At 43.7% G+C, this 18,507-nt stretch overlaps 1 long non-coding RNA gene and 1 pseudogene across 1 annotated transcript; one reads left to right on the top strand and one right to left on the bottom strand.

Moving 5' to 3' along the window:
* The first annotated feature begins 208 nt into the window (after window positions 1-208).
* On the top strand, window positions 209-796 carry LOC100448799 (large ribosomal subunit protein uL6-like; annotated as a pseudogene).
* A 3,454-nt stretch (window positions 797-4,250) lies between these two features.
* On the bottom strand, window positions 4,251-8,510 carry LOC129054912 (uncharacterized). The gene is made up of 3 exons (XR_008519526.2): window positions 8,440-8,510; window positions 7,759-7,928; window positions 4,251-4,388 (listed from the first exon to the last, which is right to left on the bottom strand). It is a non-coding gene; the product is annotated as an uncharacterized LOC129054912 (long non-coding RNA).
* Between the last annotated feature and the right edge of the window lie 9,997 nt (window positions 8,511-18,507).

The following is an 18,507-nucleotide window of genomic DNA, read 5'->3' on the forward strand; positions in this document are numbered from 1 at the left end:
TGAAAAAAGAATTATAGAAATGGAGAACAGATTAGTAGTTGCCAGGGGTTAATCAGGGAGCAGGAGGCTGGGCACAGTGGCTCACACCTGTAATCCCAGCACTGGGGGAAGCCAAGGTGTGAGGACTGCTTGACCTCAGGAGTTTGAGGTTAGCCTGGGCAACATAGGGAGACCCAACTCTAAAAATAATTTTTAGCCACGTCTACTGCGAGAATGAAGACCATTCTCAGCAATCAGACTGTTGACATTCCAGAAAATGTTGACATTACTCTGAGGGACTCACAGTTATTGTGAAGAGCCCCAGAGGAACCCTGTGGAGGGACTTCAATCACATCAATATAGAACTCAGTCGTCTTGGAAAGAAAAAAAAGAGGCTCCGGGTTGACAAACGATGGGGGTAACAGAGAGGAACTGGCTGCCGTTCAGAATATTTGTAGTCATGTACAGAACACGATCAAGGGTGTTACACTGGGCCTCAGTTACAAGATGAGGTCTGTGTATGCTCACTTCCTCATCAACATTTTTATCTAGGAGAATGGGTCTCTTGTTGAAATCCAAAGTTTATTGGGTGAAAAATACATCCACAGAGTTCAGATGAGACCAGGTGTTGCTTGTTCAGTATCTCAAGCCCAGAAAGATGAATTCATCCTTGAAGGAAATGACATTGAGCTTGTTTCAAATTCAGCGGCTTTGATTCAGCAAGCCACAGCAGTTAAAAACAAGGATATCAGGAAATTTTTGAACGGTATCTATGTCTCTGAAAAGGGAACTGTTCAGCAGGCTGATGAGTAAGATTTGAGAGATGTCCAGCTACACAAACAAGATGCTGGATGATTCCTAAGACCTATTTGTGATATTTAAATGATACAATAAAAGACCTACTGATTTAGAAATAATAATAATAATAATTTCAAAAAATTAGGCAGGCATAGTGGCATGAGCCTGTGATCCCAGCTATACAGGAGGCTGAGGCAGGAGGATCGCCTGAGCCCAGGAGGTCAAGGCCGCCTTTAGCCATGATCGCACCACGTGATCGCCAGCCTGGGTGACAGAATGATATCCTGTCTCAAAAAAAAAAAAGAAAAGAAAGAAAGAACAAACAAACAAAAGAGCAGGGAGCAGGAGCAGTAAGGAAATGCGGGCAGCTATAAAATGGAAACATGAGAGATCCTTATGGTGATGAAATTGTTCTATATCTTGACCTATCAGTGTCAGTATCCTGGTTGTGATATTGTGCTATTAGCCAAGTCTACTGCGAGAATGAAGACCATTCTCAGCAATCAGACTGTTGACATTCCAGAAAATGTTAACATCATTCTGAAGGGACACACAGTTGTTGTGAAGGGCCCCAGAAGAACCCTGCGGAGGAACTTCAATCACATCAATATAGAACTCAGTCTTCTTGGAGTTTTGCAACATGTTACCATTGGGAGAATGGCTATAGGGCACACAGGATCTCTGTACATGGGATTTCTTTTTACAATTGCATGTGAACCTACAATTATCTCAAAATGAAAAGTTTAATTAAAAGACAAACCAGGGAAGCAGTTAATGATACGCATGCTGAGTAGTGGGATGAATAAACATGTGACAAAGCAAGTATTACAAATTGTCAAAGGAACAATGTAGGAGGTGGATATCGGATGTTTCCTGTAAAACTTTCAACTTTTCTGTGTGTTGAAGTTTTTTCGTAGTAAAATGTTTAAGAAATAAAAAAGAAGCCCAAATAGTGCAGGAGACTAAAGTAACCTGGAACTCCTGTTCCTCTAGGCCTCCTTTACTTCTCAGCGGCTATCATTATTAATAATTTATTGTATACCTGTACAGACATTTTCTCTGAATTTGCAACCATGCTTAAAATCTTTTCTTAGGTTGGGCGTGGTGGTTCACACCTGCAATCCCAGCACTTTGGGAGGCTGAGGTGGATGAATCGCTTGAGGCCAGGAGTTTGAGACCAGCCTGGGCAACATGGCAAAACCCCATCTCTACAACAAATACAAAAATTAGCTGGGCATGGTGGTGCGGAGCTGTGGACCAAGCTACTTGGGAGGCTGAGGTAGGAGGATTGCTTGAGCTCAGGGGTTTGAGGCTTAGTGAGCTGAGATTAAGCCACTGCATTTCAGCCTGGGTGACAGAGTAAGACCCTGTTTCAAACAAACAAACAAAAAAAATATTTTCTTAAAACACCATATGTTATTATACCTTCTGTTCTGCCAATTGTCTTTAACACCATGCTGAGGATACCTTTCTATGCAGTATGTAGAAACCTTGCTCTTTTAACTGCTATGTATATACTTTTTGGTGTCAATATACCATTATTTATTTAACATTAAAGTTTCCTGCTAAACTTTTTCTCATAGAAATGATACATACACAAACACATAAAGTAGAATTCTTTATTTCTCCTGCTCCTACCCCACTCCAAAAACGTAAGGGTATAGAGGTTGACAAGTAACCTAGGCCTAGCCAATCATATTCTATTGCCTGAAAGGAAAGATGGTTTTTTATCTAAGATTGGGACAAAAAGGATGACATGAGCCTGGAGTTATGTGAAGCCAAAGTAAAGCAGAGCTGAGAAATGAAGGGAGGGAAGGAGGGTGAGAAGGACAGAGGAAAGGACACAGAACCACTAAGGGCAAGCTAATGGGGTTGTCGAACCTTTGAATTCAATAGCACCTGAAGCTCCCTGAACGTTTCAGTTATGTCAGAAAATAAAGTCTATCCTTAATTCCTTTAACCTGGTTAGAGTTGCCACTCAGAACCCTGCCTAATATATAATAATATGTATTATATATGCAATCAAATATATGCACATATAGAAGAATATATTCTGTTCTGTGTACCATCCCACTACCCAGCATTATTCAAGCTATCTGTAAACAAGATATTAAAATGGAAATTTCCAGCCAAGCATGGCGGTTCATGCCTGTAATCCCAGCACTTTGGGAGGCCGAGGCGGTGGATCACCTAAGGTCAGGAGTTCAAGGCCAGCCTGGCCAACATGGTGAAACCCTTGTCTCTACTAAAAAATACAAAAATTAGCCAAGTGTGGTGGTGCATGCCTGTAGTCTCAGCTACTCGGGTGGCTGAGGTATGAAAATTGCTTGCAGTGAGCCAAGATCATGCCATTGCACTCCAGCCTGGGCGACAGAGCAAGACTTTGTCTCAAAAAATAAATAAATACGCTGAGCACGATGGCTTACGCCTGTAATCTCAGCACTTTGAGAGGCCGAGGCGGGCAGATCACCTGAGGTCAGGAGTTCGAGACCAGCCTGTCCAACATGGTGAAACCCTGTCTCTACTAAAAATATAAAAATTAGCCAGGCATGGTGACAGGCACCTGTAATCTCAGCTACTTGGGAGGCTGAGGCAGGAGAATCGCTTGAACCTGGGAGGTGGAGGTTTCAGTGAGCCAAGATCACGCCACTACACTCCAGCCTGGGCAACAGAGTGAGACTCTGTCTCAAAAATAAATAAATAAATAAAATAAAAATAAATAAATAAATAATAAAATGGAAATTTCCATTAAGCATTAATATACCTTAGTTGTAAAACAATGTGATGTGTGAAGTCACTGTATGCAAACTTTCAAAAGAAATAAACTTAAGAATCTGTTATATGAGCCGGGTACAGTGGCTCATGCCTGTAATCCCAACACTTTGGGAGGCCAAGGCAGGAGGATTGCTTGAGTCCAGGAGTTCAAAACCAGCCTAGTCAACATAGAGAGACTTTGTCTCTCCAAAAAAAAAAAATCAGCTGGGCGTGGTGGCAAGCACCTGTAGTCCCAGCTACTGGGGAGGCTGAACTCAGGAATTTGAGGCTGCAGTGAGTCATGATCGTGCCACTGCACTCTAGGTTGGGTGACAGAGCGAGACCCTCCCTCAAAACAAACAAGCAAAAAACTGTTACATGACATTTGAACCTCCTCCCTTACCTCGAGAATATAAGTGGTCCTGAGTGGAGCTTTGTGAGGACATTATCTATGGGAAGAGATAGTCCTGTGTTGTAAGCTCCCCTCCCAATGTTGGTGGGTACCAAACTCCCTGCCAGGAAGACTCAGGCAGAGGCACCTTTTGTGTGTCTGGGAGGAAGTATGCTGCAGGCTAGGAAGCCACAAGGCGGATTGGAGTGGGACTGCCACCCCAGTCGCAATGACTCTCTGACTGCTCCCCTTACCCACGGGTGACAGCCATTTTGAGCAGTGGGACTCTGTTCCTCTGGTTCCAGTTTGAATTAACTGGGACAGAATTCCTTCCTATAAAATGTATAATAGAGAAAAAGAGGGGGAAAACCCCTCTTTGGGTAGCTGAATCCAGAATGTCACATTCTTCCATTGAGATTTGGAGGTGGGAGGAGCTGGTCTGCAGAGAAAGAAAAATGCATCAGACCTGAAGAAAAAAGAAGCAGAGATGAGAAGTCAATGACAACTTGTTCCATGAGAGGAGATCTGGATTGGATGCATTCTATTTTCTTTTCATCAATTCCCCCTTTTTTTGTTCTAGCTATAGATATGTATGTATATATATATGTGTGTGTATATACATATATGTATATATGTATGTGTGAGACCCTGTCTCAAAAATATATATATATACAGTCCCAGCTCCTGGGGGAGGCTTAGCCCAGGAGTTCAAGGCTGCAGTGAGCCGTGTGTGTGTGTGTGTGTGTGTGTGTGTGTGTGTGTGTGTATATATATAAATATAAATGTGTATATATATAAAAATGTGTATATATAATATACAAATGTGTATATATATAAATTCATATATATATGAATTTCAAGGCTGCAGTGAGCTGTGTGTATATATATATAATATTTATATAATATATTATATCTAAATATAAATGTGTATATATAAATGTGTATATATAATATACAAATGTGTATATATATAAAAATGTGTATATCTATAAATACAAATATATATACACACACATATATGTACATATGTATGTGCGAATACACAGATATATATGCATTATTACATATACACACACATACATACACACACACACGACTCACTGCAGCCTCGAACTCCTGGGCTCAGCCTCCCCCAGGAGCTGGGACTACAGGCTGGGACTGTATATATATATATATTTTTGAGACAGGGTCTCACTCTGTCACCCAGGCTGGAGTGCAGTGGTGCAATCATAGCTCACTGCAGTCTTGACTTCCTGCGCTCAAGTGATCCTCCCACCTCAGCCTCCCAAGCTGAAACTACATGTGCACGCCATCAGGCCCAGCTAATTTTTTTGTATTTGTAGAGACGGGGTCTCTCCATGTTGCCCAGGCTGTTCTTGAACTCCTGGGCTCAAGCCATCTGCCCGCCTCAGCCTCCCACAGTGCTGGGATTACAGGCGTGAGCCACGACACCTGGCTAAGCTATCTTGTTTTTCATACAATCCATGGGGTACTTGTGAAATTTTATTACATATATATAATACATAACAAAGAAGTCAGGGTTTTTAGGGTGTCCATCCCCCCAATACAATACATTTTTATTAACGGTAGTCACCTTATTCTGCTATCAAACATTGAATTTATGCCTTCTATCTAACTGTATGTTTGTACCCTTTAACCCACCTCTCTTTATCCTCCCCTCTGCCCCCAACTTGTTTAAGCTACCTTGAGTTGGTTTCTGGTGTTTCAACAAGATTCATAACTAATGCAACTGCTAACATTCCTCAGTCTTTTGTCAAATACCATTTGGCATCTTCTGTTGTTCAGTCATCTACTCTGCATCTACTCTCGGGTCTTCCTGAACTTCTCCACTCCGTCCATCCTCCTCCTCCTCCTCCACATTCGGGGACCCCTTCATAATTCACGTCAGGCTTTCACATATGCTATCTGTGATCGTCCCAGGAATCCTGTGAGCTAGTTGTTGTTCCTATTTCAGTTCAGCAGTCCTTTATCAAGTACCTACTAAGTGCCAGGAACCAAGCTGTAGGGTCCATTCTCCTGTTCTCCCATAGCATGAGTACACAATCCCTCTCTAAAATCTCTGGGGCTCAGCCAGGTGCTGTGGCTCATGCCTGTAATCCCAGCACTTTGGGAGGCCGAGGCAGGTGGATCACCTGAGATCAGGAGTTCGAGACCAGCCTGACCAACATGGCGAAACCCCATCTCTACTAAAAATACAAAAATTAGCCGGGCGTGTTGACGGGCACCTGTAATTCCAGCTACCAAGGAGGCTGAGGCAGGAGAATTGCTTGAACCCAGGAGGCGGAGATTGCAGTGAGCTGAGATCGTGCCATTGCACTCCAGCCTGGGCGACAGAGAGAGACTCCATCTCAAAAATAAAATAAAATAAAATAAAACAAAATATCTGGGGCTGATGTACAGACTCACTCGAACATGCAGGCCCGGAGGCCCACATATCCATGCCTAATATATTTACGATATGTAAATCAAGTTAACAAGCTACTAAATAAGAACTGTCTTCTGAGCTGCGCATGGTGGTTCATGCCTATAATCGGAGCACTTGAGGAGGCCGAGACAGGATGATCACTTGAGCCCAGGAGTTCAAGAACAGCCTGGGCACCATAGTGAGACCCCATCTCTTCGAAACTAAACAAACAAACAAATAAATAAATAAATAAGAGCTATGTTCTGTCCTATGTTGATAGATATAGCCAGGGTCAAATTTACAATTTTGGATAACTACATCTATCCCCTTTCTCTTTGCACACTCAATTCTATCCTTACCTTGAGTGGTCTCACGGGCACATGTGTGGACATTTTAGTTTGCACAACCAGCCTCTATCCATACCTGCTGCAAATAGCTGCTCTTTGATTATGTCTTGGGCTTAAGAGTGCATATGACAGCGGTAACCCCCACCCCCCACCCATCCAGAGGATCGACCAATTAAAGAGATCTGCACAGACTTTGGACCACTTGGGCAGCAAACTCCAGCAGCCCAGATACCTGGGACATGATCTAGAGTTGGGGGGTGCTCAGGTGGTGAGAGGCCCTTCATTTTGCCTCACAGGCCTACCTAATCAGCAACGGCTATCTAGAAGAAGGGCAAAGTAAGGCCCTCCAAAGTGTGGGGTCCTCTTGCGTGGGTCTAAGATGAGCCCTGAAATTTAGAAGTGTTCAGTTTTCAGAGAGATAATATGCTGCACACACTGCATATTATTCATTCCCCCAGTGGGGTCTGAGGAGAGCTTGAACAAATATGTTGGCACTTTTGCAACAAAATACATTAATATTCATTCTAAGTGAATGAAATAAAGACTATAGATAGTCTTTATAGATGTCTCTATAAATTCCTCATGTCATTTTAAGTCCGATTTTGCCACCACTTGAGTCTGTGCCAAACTTAAGAAAAAACTTTTGGCCGGCCTCATGCCTGTAATTCTAACACTTTGGGAGGCCAAGGCAGGACGATCGCTTGAGCCTGGGAGTTCAAGTCCAGCATGGGCAATATAGCAAGACCCCAGTCTCTACAAAAGTAAGAAAATTAGCTGGGCACAATGGCACACACCTGTAGCCCTAGCTTCTTGGGACTCCGAGGTGGGAGAATCCCTTGAGCTTGGGAGGTTGAGGCTGCAGTGAGCCGTGATCATGCCACTGCACTCCAGCCTGGGTGACAGAGAAAGACCCTGTCTCAACAACAATAACAACAACAACACACACACACAACTTTCCAATTTTCACAGCTTTTGAGATTTCAGAACTTGGAGATAAGGAGTTATGGAACTATAATAGAGTTGTAATTTAGTCATTGCTGTTCAATTGATGACACATGTCTAACCTTTCTTTCAACTAAGTGTAGCCATGTGGCTAAACTCTCAGCAAGAGAATATGAGCAGAAGTGATGAGGGCCGCTTTGAGTCTGAACTTTTAGGCACCAGGCATGTATTTTCCGACGGTCTCTTCCCTCTTCCTCCAACCTGGAAGACAGATGTGCCTGCTATCCAGCTTCTGTAAAGCAGATGAGGACAGAGTCCTTATATTTGCAAAGCAACAATCTGGAAGGAACTAGAGTCCTCAGATGGCCATGTGGGGCAAGATCCTTACCAAACTACACTACTCAACTCAGGACTGCTATGAGGGAGGGAAATGAACTTCTATTCTTCCTTAAGTCGCTGTAATTTTTTTCTGTAAAGATGTGGTCTCATTCTATTGCCCAGGCTGATTTTGAACTCCTGGGCTCAAGTGACCCTTCTGCCTTGGCCTCCCAAAGTGCTGGGATTACAGGCATGAGCCACCATGCCTGGCAAGCCACTGTATTTTTGAGCCTCCAGCCCACTTAGTCTTGAACTAATTAACGTAAGAGACAAGTGCTGGGCATATTAAAGATGGAAAAGATACAGTTCTTACCTCCAAGGGATGATAAGCATATTTTAAGTAAGGAAAACCAACCCATATGTGGAGACTTCCAATTAAATGTGCTGTGTGCTGATGTGGCCACCATGGAAAAACACAGGCCTACCTGAAGGCTTCAGGGAAAACTTCCTTGAAGAGATGGCAGCTCAGCTGGACTGTGAAGGTTCAAGAGAGGCTATTCAGGTGAGAAAATGGAAAAGGGTATATTATGGTTTACATTGTGTCCCCCTCCAGCAAAAGACATGTTGAAGTCCTAAATCCTAGTACCTCGGAATGTGACCTTATTTAGAAATAGGGTCGTTGAAAATGTGATGGCTTATGCCTGTAATCCCAGCACTTTGGGAGGCTGAGACAGGAAGATCACTTGAGTCCAGGAGTTCGAGACCAGCTTTAGCAACATTGTGCGACCCTGTCTCCACAAAAAATAAACAAAATTAGCAGGGCATGGTGACATACATCTGTGGTCTCAGCTACTTGGGAAGTTGAGGTGAGAATATTGCTTGAGCCCAGGATGTTGAGGCTGCAGGGAACCTTAGCATACTGGAGTAGGGTGGGCTAGAATCCAATACAACTGGTGTCCTTTTTTGTTTTTTCTTTTTATTTTGAGACAGAGTCTTGCCCTGCCACCCAGGCTAGAGTGCAGTGGTATAATCATAGCTCACTGCAGCCTCCATCTCCAGGGCTCAAGTGATCCTTCTGCCTGTCTCCCAAGTAGTTGGGACTAGAGGTGCACTACTAATGCCCAGCTAATTTTTGTATTTTTGTGGAGAACAGGGACTTACTATGCTTCCCAGGCTGGTCTTGAACTCTTGGCCTCAATCCTCTTGCCTCAGCCTCCCAAAGTGCTGGGATTACAGATGTGAGCCATCATGCCTGGCTGGGTGTCGTTTTAAGAAGAAGAAAATTTAGACACAGAGACAGACACACGGGGATAATGCCATGTGAAGACAGAGAGACACACAGACTCAGAGACGATGGCCACATGAAGATGACCACATGAGTTTGGAGTTGTGCTATACAAGTCAAGGAATGCCTGGGCCTACCAGGAACTGAAAGAGGCAAGGAAGGATCCTCCCCTGGAAGTTCTGGAAGGCGCATGGTCCTGCCAACTCCTTGATTTCAGGCTTCTAGCTTCCAGAACTGTGAGAGGGTAAATTTCTGCTATTTTTAAGGCCTGCACTTTGTTACTTCAACCCTAGGAAATTAATGCAGGGTGTATCAGGCATAAGCACAGGCAGAGAGGTGAGAAACAGCATGGTGTACTCAAAGAGATTACAGGCAACTCCATATTTACAGCCATAATGTGCAAGGCAAGGCATGTCCTGCAATGAAGTTGGAGAGTGGAAAAAACCCACTCACCAAGTGTATGATATGTAATTTTTAAAAATAGGAATGAAAAATGCAAAGAAGAATGATCACCAAAATAACATGGTTCTCTCATGGTGGTAAAATTTTAGGCAAAGTTTATATTCTTTTTTTTTTCCTTATTAATTTTTAAAATGATCATGTCTTTTGTTGTTGTTTTCTTTGAGGCAGGTCTCGCCCTGTCACACAGGCTGGACTGCTGTGGCAGGATCTTGGCTCACTGCAGCCTTGACCTCCCATGACTCAAGCTATCCTCCCACCTCAGTCTTCCCAGTAGCTTGGACAACAGGTGTGTGACACCTTGCCCAGCTAATTTTTAAATTTCTTGTAGAGATGAGATCTCACTATGTTGCCCAGGCTGGCCTCAAGCAGTCTTCCTGCCTCAGCCTCCCAAAGTGCTGGCATTACAAGCATGAGCCACCATACCCGGCTGAACATGTATTTTTAATATAATCAGAAAATAATCTATTTCATTTAGGAAAACAAAGGCAGATGGCTGCCAGCAGTGAGGACAGTAGATTAGGGGAGCAGGACTAGAAGCAGAGAGACCAGCTAAGAAACTATTGCAGGCCAGGAGCAGTGGCTCACACCTGTAATTTCAGCACTTTGGGAGGCCGAGGCGGGCAGATTGCTTGAGGTCAGGAGTTCGAGACCAGCCTGGCCAACATGGCGAAAACCTGTCTCTAATAAAAATACAAAAATTAGCTGAGCACTCCAGCCTGGGCAACAGAGCAAGACTCTGTCAAAAAAAAAAAAAAAAAAAAAAGAAGAAAGAAAGAAGTTATTGCAATTGCAATGTTCCAGATCTATGAGGAGGGCCTGAGCTCAGAAAACAGAAGTGGCAATGGACAAGAGAAATATTTAGAAAGTAGAATTAGAGAGACATGGTGATTAGCCAGAAGTATTGGGGTTCGTGATACAGAGGGAGGATTCCAGAATGATTCTCAGATCTCTAGTTGGGATGACTTGGTAGATGACAGCCCCTTCATGGGGGTTAGGAGAAGAGGAGATTCAGGTTTTCAGGGGAAGATTATGAGTTCAGGGGAAGATGGTGAAATACCTGTGGGGGTATCCAAGTAGCAATGTCCTCAGCTGGTAACTCTACATGGTGGTCTGTCCAGCACTCCACTCTAGGCTTCCTCTGGTAAATTATCCTGCCCCTATTCATCTCCGTGATTCTCGTGGTGGTTTGCTGTGTTCGTAGGACTCCACTTCCCTAGCTACAGCTAATTGGTCAAGGATGGATGCTTGACCCAAAGTTGGGTTTTGTTTGTTTGTTTGTTTTTTGAGACAGTCTCACTCTATCATTCAGGCTGGAGTGCAGTGATGCGATCTCAGCTCACTGCAACCTCTGCCTCCTGAGTTCAAGCGATTCTCCTGCCTCAGCCTCCCAAGTAGCTGGGACTACTGGTGCTTGCCACCATGCCCAGCTAATTTTGTATTTTTTGTAGGGATGAGGTTTTGTCATATTGCCCAGGCTGGTCTCAAACTCCTGGCCTCAAGTGATCCTCCTGCCTTGGCCTTCCAAAGTGCCAAGATCACAGGTGTAAGCCACTGCACCCGGCCCTTGTTTTCAAATTTAAAGAGTAGTAGAGAAGGCAGGACTGGTGACATAAACCTGGGAATCACCCCACGTGGGCAGCAGTTGGATTCACAAAAGGATGAGACTTTCCAACAAGAGCATGTAAGAGGAGAAAGATAAAAGTCAGCATAGAACCTAACAAGGGTGCAGGAGAGAGCAGCAGAAGAACGCACAACCAAAATGAAAAGAATGTTCAGTGAAACTGGAGGAAACCAGGAGGGAGGAGAGAATACGGCCCCAGTTAGAGTGGAGGAAACTGGAGCTTGGAGGCAAAGCTAAGAAGCTCACTGATCCAAGACTCAGATTCAGGTCTTTGCTCTTTGCATGGCACCACTGCCCAAGGATTTTGATTGTATTGAGCTTCTATTTTGTTTAGACGGACTTCTAGGGAGAGAGTCTGTATAGACAACTTGTTTTCATTTCCCAGTTTCCCTCTCCAAGTCTATGCCTGCTTTGAACTGAAGCCTACCTCTACTCTGCCCTCCTGATGTTGCTGTCCTGTGGGTTCACGCATCTGCCTAGGATTTGATATTTTAGGCCTGTGTGCCTGATTAACACAGAGAAGAAGAGAAACAAGGTCCTCAAAAATGCTTTGGATAAGAACAAATTGATTATTGAAGTGGAGTGAGGGTGGACACGGGACTGAAGGTTGCTGAGGCCCCTAGAGCCACATGGGAGAGCATTCAGAGCCACATGCCCATGACATTTTCTCAGAGCCATCGGTTTTTATCACATTTGTCATTTCCCCACATCTTATTCTTAACGTCATAAGTCATGAAGATGAGTCATTAAGCTGGTTTACTCAATTTATCTTGTGAACATACTGATAAAAAGACTGTTATTGAATCCCCATGATTTACAGGGTTGTAGGAGTTTCACGGGATCCAATAAAACCCTTGAATTAAACTCAGTAATGGTCATGAGAACTAGTAATTAGCGTCACTTGCCTGGTAATTGCATGGTTGTTATGAAAAATGACTCTGTGTTAGAATCTATCTTATAATGAAGGTAGGAGGTGTACATTTCTTCATATTTCTTCATATTTTTACATTTCTTCATATTGCTTGTGCATCTACTATATATCAGGAATTATGTGAGCAACAGACTCAAGACAGGTGAGACCTCTGCCCTTCTGAAGCTTGTATTCTAGTGGGCTATTTTCATTTCATACCCCACTAACTAAGGATGTTTCTAACAATTGAAAATGCCTTTCCCTGCTTCCCCTGTTAGTAGGAGGGAAAGCTCACCCACCAGGATCCAGGCCAAACTGCCAGAAGAGAATAATATAAATTCCACAATTAAATTCTCACTATAGCCCTGCAAAGCAGGTTAACATGGTAGAAATGGATAGACCTGGGTTCAGAGGCTGGCTCTGCTGCTTCCTGCTGCTTGTTCATCTCTCTGGGCCATAGTCTCCTCCTATTAAACCCTCGAGATGATAACACACACAGTATATGGCATATAAATCCTTGGCACGTGGCATCATAGCCGTTCCTATTGCCATTAGCTCATTTTTGAAGATGAGAAACTTAACACAGAGAGGTAAAGTGACTTGCCCAAGATCACACAGCTGGTAACTGGCAGAGCAGGAACTTGAACTTAAATCTTCTGACTCCGTGCCATGTCCTCTTTCCAATCTCGCATCACTGTCTGGTATAAGGCCAGTAAGTAATTATCCATGTGTCCAGGGATCTATGCTTCTGGAAGGGTACAGGCCTGGTGACTTAGAAAGGACAGTATGGAGGTAGTGGTCGGGGGTGGGGAGAATATGAGGAGTCTCGATAGGCTAGAACCCAATTAATGGCCAGGGGACAAGTCCAGACAGATTGGCAGGGGCAAAATCCAGCTGGAAGAACCAGATTCAGCCCCGGCCGCTGCCTGTTCACCTGCGGCCAAACACTGACCCCTGCCGGCCGCCCGAGGGAAGGCGGCGCCCGGCCCAGCTCCGGGAGTGTTGAGGACGCTCGCGGCTGGAACCGGCGAGTGGACGCTCATCACGCAGACAGGAGCCTAGGGGGCTGGGGGTCACAGCGCGTCCCTCTCCTGGAACGTCGAGACCTAGGTGCCTGCCTTGGCCACCCAGGGTGACGTTGCATCGCCTCCTTCGCTCACTTGGCTTTTGACCAGAGAAAGGTGACCGAGCTGAGGGTTTTCCCTGCCCTGGGCCCCGACCCCGAGCATCTCCTGGGTTTCTCCTTGCCGCGCAGCCCCCCACCGTGTTTGAGACTTGAGGCTCGGCGCCTGCCCTTCCTGCCCCGTCTAGGGTGCCGGCCACCTGGAGCAGGCGGGGGGCGTCTCTAGGGCTGGATTCGAGCCTTGTGCGGGGCAGATGGACCAACTCTAGACCAAAGGCCACTTGCTGGGGCTGAGGAGACGCTGTGGCAGTGCCACCAAATACAGCTGCTTCTTGCCTCTCCTGGCTGCTCCCATCCAGATGGGTCCAGAGGGGTTGTCCCTGCAGAAGGAGCTCACTAAGGTCTCTTTACCCCTTCCCTCCTTGTTCAGAACTGAGAGAGAGAGAGAGAGAGAAAGAGAGAGAAAGAGATGGGGGAGTTCTCTAGCATCTAGCATCCCACGCAGGGCTCAGCATTTTATTCTTTGAGATAAAAACAAGGCAGACAGGCTTGTTAGCAATTCAAATATACTGATTTGGGGGGAAGATTTTTTTTAAATTTCAGTAATATTTAGAAAGTAACAACATGCTTTCAAGAGTAAGGATTGATGTCAGGTCCTTTATCTTATTCTCTCCAAATCAAGAATCTCCATTTGCAGTGGAAGAGATCTGACTCTTAAGTTTCCTGTGAAAAAGGAGGGAGGGAGGAGGGTGGAAAGGGTGAGTTGGCTGAGCTCTCCACCGCTCAGGGTGAGAAGCCTGTAGCCAGTTGTCCATAGAGTGAAGGTAGTTGAGCCTGACAAGAGTAGGCAACTCTCATTTACAATGCATAAAGAACTTTCTAGTGCATCCTTGGGCCATCTGAACTTCAGTCTGACCCTTTGAGGTGGGCCTGGATGCTAGTGCTATTCTCAATTCCAGATTAGAAAGAGGGAACTTGAGGTCAGGCTTGGTGGCTCACGCCTATAATCTCAACACTTTGGGAGGCCGAGGTGGGTGGATCACCTGAGGCCAGGAGTTCAAGATCAGCCTGGCCAACATTGTGAAACCCCATCTTTAGAAAAAACACAAAAATTAGCCAGGTATCGTGACACATACCTATGATCCCAGCTACTTGGGAGCTGAAGCATGAGAATTGCTTGAACCCGGGAGGTGGAGGTTGCAGTAAGCTGAGATAATACCACTGCACTCCAGTTTGGGTGACAGAGGAAGACCCTGAAGAAGGAAGGAAAGAAGGAAGGAAGGGAGGGAGGAAGGAAGGAAGGAAGACAGGCAGGCAGGCAGGCAGGCAAAAACCCATCTCTACTAAAAAAAATTAGCTGGGCATGGTGGTGCATCCCTGTAGTCCCACCAGGGGCTGAGCAGGGAGGATCACTTGAGCCTGGAAGTTTGAGGCTGCAGTAAACTCTGATTGTGCCACTGAACTCCAGCCTGGGCAACAGAGTAAGACTCTGTCTAAAAAAAAAAAAAAAAAAAAAAAGTACATGATCATGATAGACCAATTGAAAAGTTTATGGTTTCAGGTTCCACATTGCAATTAACCTTTAATAAACTATACTTGTCCAGTTTTGGTGTGTAATCTAAGAAAAATATCCACAACTATTCGAAAAGGCTATTAAGATAGTCTTCCTTTTTTCAACTACATATCTGTGTGAAGACAGACTTTTTCATATATTTCAACCAAAACAACATATCTCAACACATTAAATGTAAGTAGAAGCAGGTAAGAGAATGCAGCTATCTTCTACTCAGCCAGACATTTGACAGCAAAAATGCAAAAAATGTCACTCTTCTCACTAATTCTTTTGTTCTGGAAAATACAATTATTTTTCAAATGTTATTTATGTTAACATGTACAGCATATGGTTTAGTAATGCTATTTTAAATGAATTAATACATATTTTTAAAATTTCTGTTTTACTTTCTAACATGGTAAATGTCAATGGATATTGAACATAAGCACACAAAAACAAAATACATAAACAAGAGCTTTTTGGGGCCCTCAGTAATTGTTAAGAGTCTAAAGGGGTTTTGAGACCAAAATGTTTGAGAACCACTGAGCTATCTATGAAGAAAATATTAACTTTTTTCTTTTTTTATTGATCTATAATTCATATACTATAAAATTCACCATTTAAAAATGTATGACTCAGTGTTTTTTAGCAGATTCACAAGGTTGTTCAACAATCACTACTATCCAATTCCAGAACCTGTGCCTGTGTACAGCCATTTCTCATTACTCCCTACTTCTAGCCCCTGACAACCACATATCTCAATGAATGTGCCTATCTGAACATTTAATATAAATGGAATCATATAATATATGGTCTTTTGTGACTGGCTTCTTTCACTTAGCAGAGTGTTTACAAGGTTCATCCATGCTGTAGCTTGTATCAGTACTTCATTCCTTTTTATGGTAGAATAATATTCCACTGCATGGACAGACCACATTTTGTTTATCCACTCATCGATTGATAAACACCTGAGTTGTTCCCTGGTATGGTTCGGCTCTGTGTCCCCACCCAAACCTCACCTTGAATTGTATTAATCCCCACATGTCAAGGGCGGGACCAGGTAGAGGTAATTGGATCATGGGGGTGGTTTCACCCATGCTGTTCTCCTGATAATGAGTGAGTCTCAGGAGATCTGATGGTTTTATAAGCATCTGGCATTTCCCCTGCTTGCACCCACTCCCGTCCTGCCACCCTGTGAAGAAGGTGCCTGTTTCTCCTTTGCCTCCTGCCATGATTGTAAGTTTCCCGAGGCCTCCCAGCAATGTGGAACTGTGAGTCAATTAAACCCTTTCCTTTATAAATTACCCAGTCTCAGGCAATTGTTTATAGCAGTGTGAGAATGGACTGATACATTTCCACTTTTTGGCCATTATAAATAATGATACTATGAGCATTCATGTATACTTTTTTTTTTTGAGACAGAGTCTCATTTTGTTGGCCAGGCTGGAGTGTAGTGGCACAATTTCGGCTCACTGCAACCTGCACCTCCCGGGTTCAAGCGATTCTCCCATCCCAGCTTCCTGAGTAGCTGGGATTACAGGTGTGCACCACCACGCCCAACTAATTTTTGTATTTTTAGTAGAGATAGGGTTTCACAATATTGGCCAGGCTGGTCTCGAACTCCTGACCTCACGTGATCTGCCTGCCTTGGCCTCCCAAAGTGCTGGGATTACAGGCCTGAGCTACTGTGCCCAGCTACACCTTTTTTTTTTTTTTTGAGACAGAGTCTTGCTGTGTTACCCAGGCTGGAGTGCAATGGTATGATCATAGCTCACTGCAGCCTCCAACTCCTAGGCTCAAGCAATCCTCCCACCTCAGCTTCCCCAATAGCTGGGATTATAGGCATACACCACTACACCCAGTTAATTTTTTATATTTTGTAGAGATAGGATCTCATTATGTTGCTTAGGCTGGTCTCAAATTCCTGGGCTCAAGGGATCCTCCTGCCTTGGCCTCCCCAAATACTGGGTTTATAGGTATGAGTCCCTGCTCCTGGTCTCATGTACAAGTATATATAATGTTCTCAATTATCTTGGGTATATAGCTAGCAGTGGAATTTCTAGGTCTTACGGTAACTCTATGTTGAACTCTTTGAGGACCTTTTTCCGCAGAGGCTGCACCTATTTATATTCCCACTAGTAATTTATGAAAGTTCCAATCCGTCTACATCCTTGCTAATACTAGTTATTGTCTTTTTAACTATAGCCTCGCTAGTGGGTTTGAAAGTTTTGATTTGCATTTCCTTAATGGTTAATGATACTGAGTATCTTTTTTTTTTTTTTTTTTTTTTTTTTTTTTTTTTTTTTTTTTTTTTTTTTGAGATGGAGTTTCGCTCTTGTTGCCCAGGCTGGAGTATAGTGGTGTGATCTTGGCTCATTGCAACCTCCACCTTCCGGGTTCAAGCAGTTCTCTTGTCACAGCCTCCTGAGTAGCTGGGATTACAGGCACCTGCCACCACACCCGGCTAATTTTTGTATTTTTAGTAGAGGCGGGGTTCCAACATGTTGGCCAGGCTGGTCTCAAACTCTTGACCTCAGATGATCCACCTGCCTCAGCCTCCCAAAGTGCTGGGATTACAGGCATAAGCCACCATGCCTGGTTGATGCTGACTATCTTTTCATGTGCTTCTTGGCATTTGTATATCTTCTTTGGAGAAATGCTTATTCCAGTCATTTGCCCAAATTTAAATTGGGTTATTTGTCTTTTTATTATTAAATTATAAGAGTTCTTATCGGCTGGATGAGATGGCTCACTCTAATCCCAATACTTTGGATGGCAGAGGTGGGAGGATCGCTTGAGGCCAGGAGTTCAAGACCATCCTGGGCAACATAGTGAGATCTCGTCTATACAAAAAAAATTTTTTAAGTTATCCAGGCATGGTGGTGCACACCTACAGTCCCAGCTACTTGGGAGACTGAGGTGAGAGGATTGCTTGAGCCCAGAAGGTGGAAGCTGCAGTGAGCTATGATGATGCCACTGCACTTTAGGCTGGATGACAGAGCAAGACTCTGTCTCAACAACAACAGAAAAACAGTTCTTCTATCTTCTGGATACAAGATCCTTTCCAGATCTATGATTTTCAAAGATTTTCTCCCATTCTGTGATTTATCTTTTAACTTTGACAGGGCCTTGACACTCAAATTTTTAATTTTGATGAAGTCTAATTGATCTATTTTTTCTTCAGTTGATTGTACTTTTGGTGTTGTATGTAACAAACCATTGCTTAATCCAAGGTCATAGAGGTTTACACCTATGTTTTTTCTAAGAGTTTAATAGTTTTAGTTCTTATCTTTAGGTCTTTGATTCGTTTTGAGTTAATTTTTGTAGACAATAAAAGATAGGAGTCCAAATTCATTCTTTTGCATGTGGATATCCAGATGTCCCAGCACTATTTGTGGGGGAAAAACTTATTTCCCCATTTAATTGTCTTGATATCTTGACCATAAACATACAGGTTTATTTCTGGACTCTCAATTCTATTCCATTGATGTACATGTTGATCCTTATGCCAGTACCACATTGTTTTCATTACTGTAGCTTTTGAACTTGGAAAGTGTAAGTTCTCCAACTTTTTTTTTTTTTTTTTGAGACAAGGTCTTG

Source organism: Pongo abelii, chromosome 19, assembly GCF_028885655.2.
Source record: "Pongo abelii isolate AG06213 chromosome 19, NHGRI_mPonAbe1-v2.0_pri, whole genome shotgun sequence".
NCBI lineage: Eukaryota > Metazoa > Chordata > Mammalia > Primates > Hominidae > Pongo > Pongo abelii.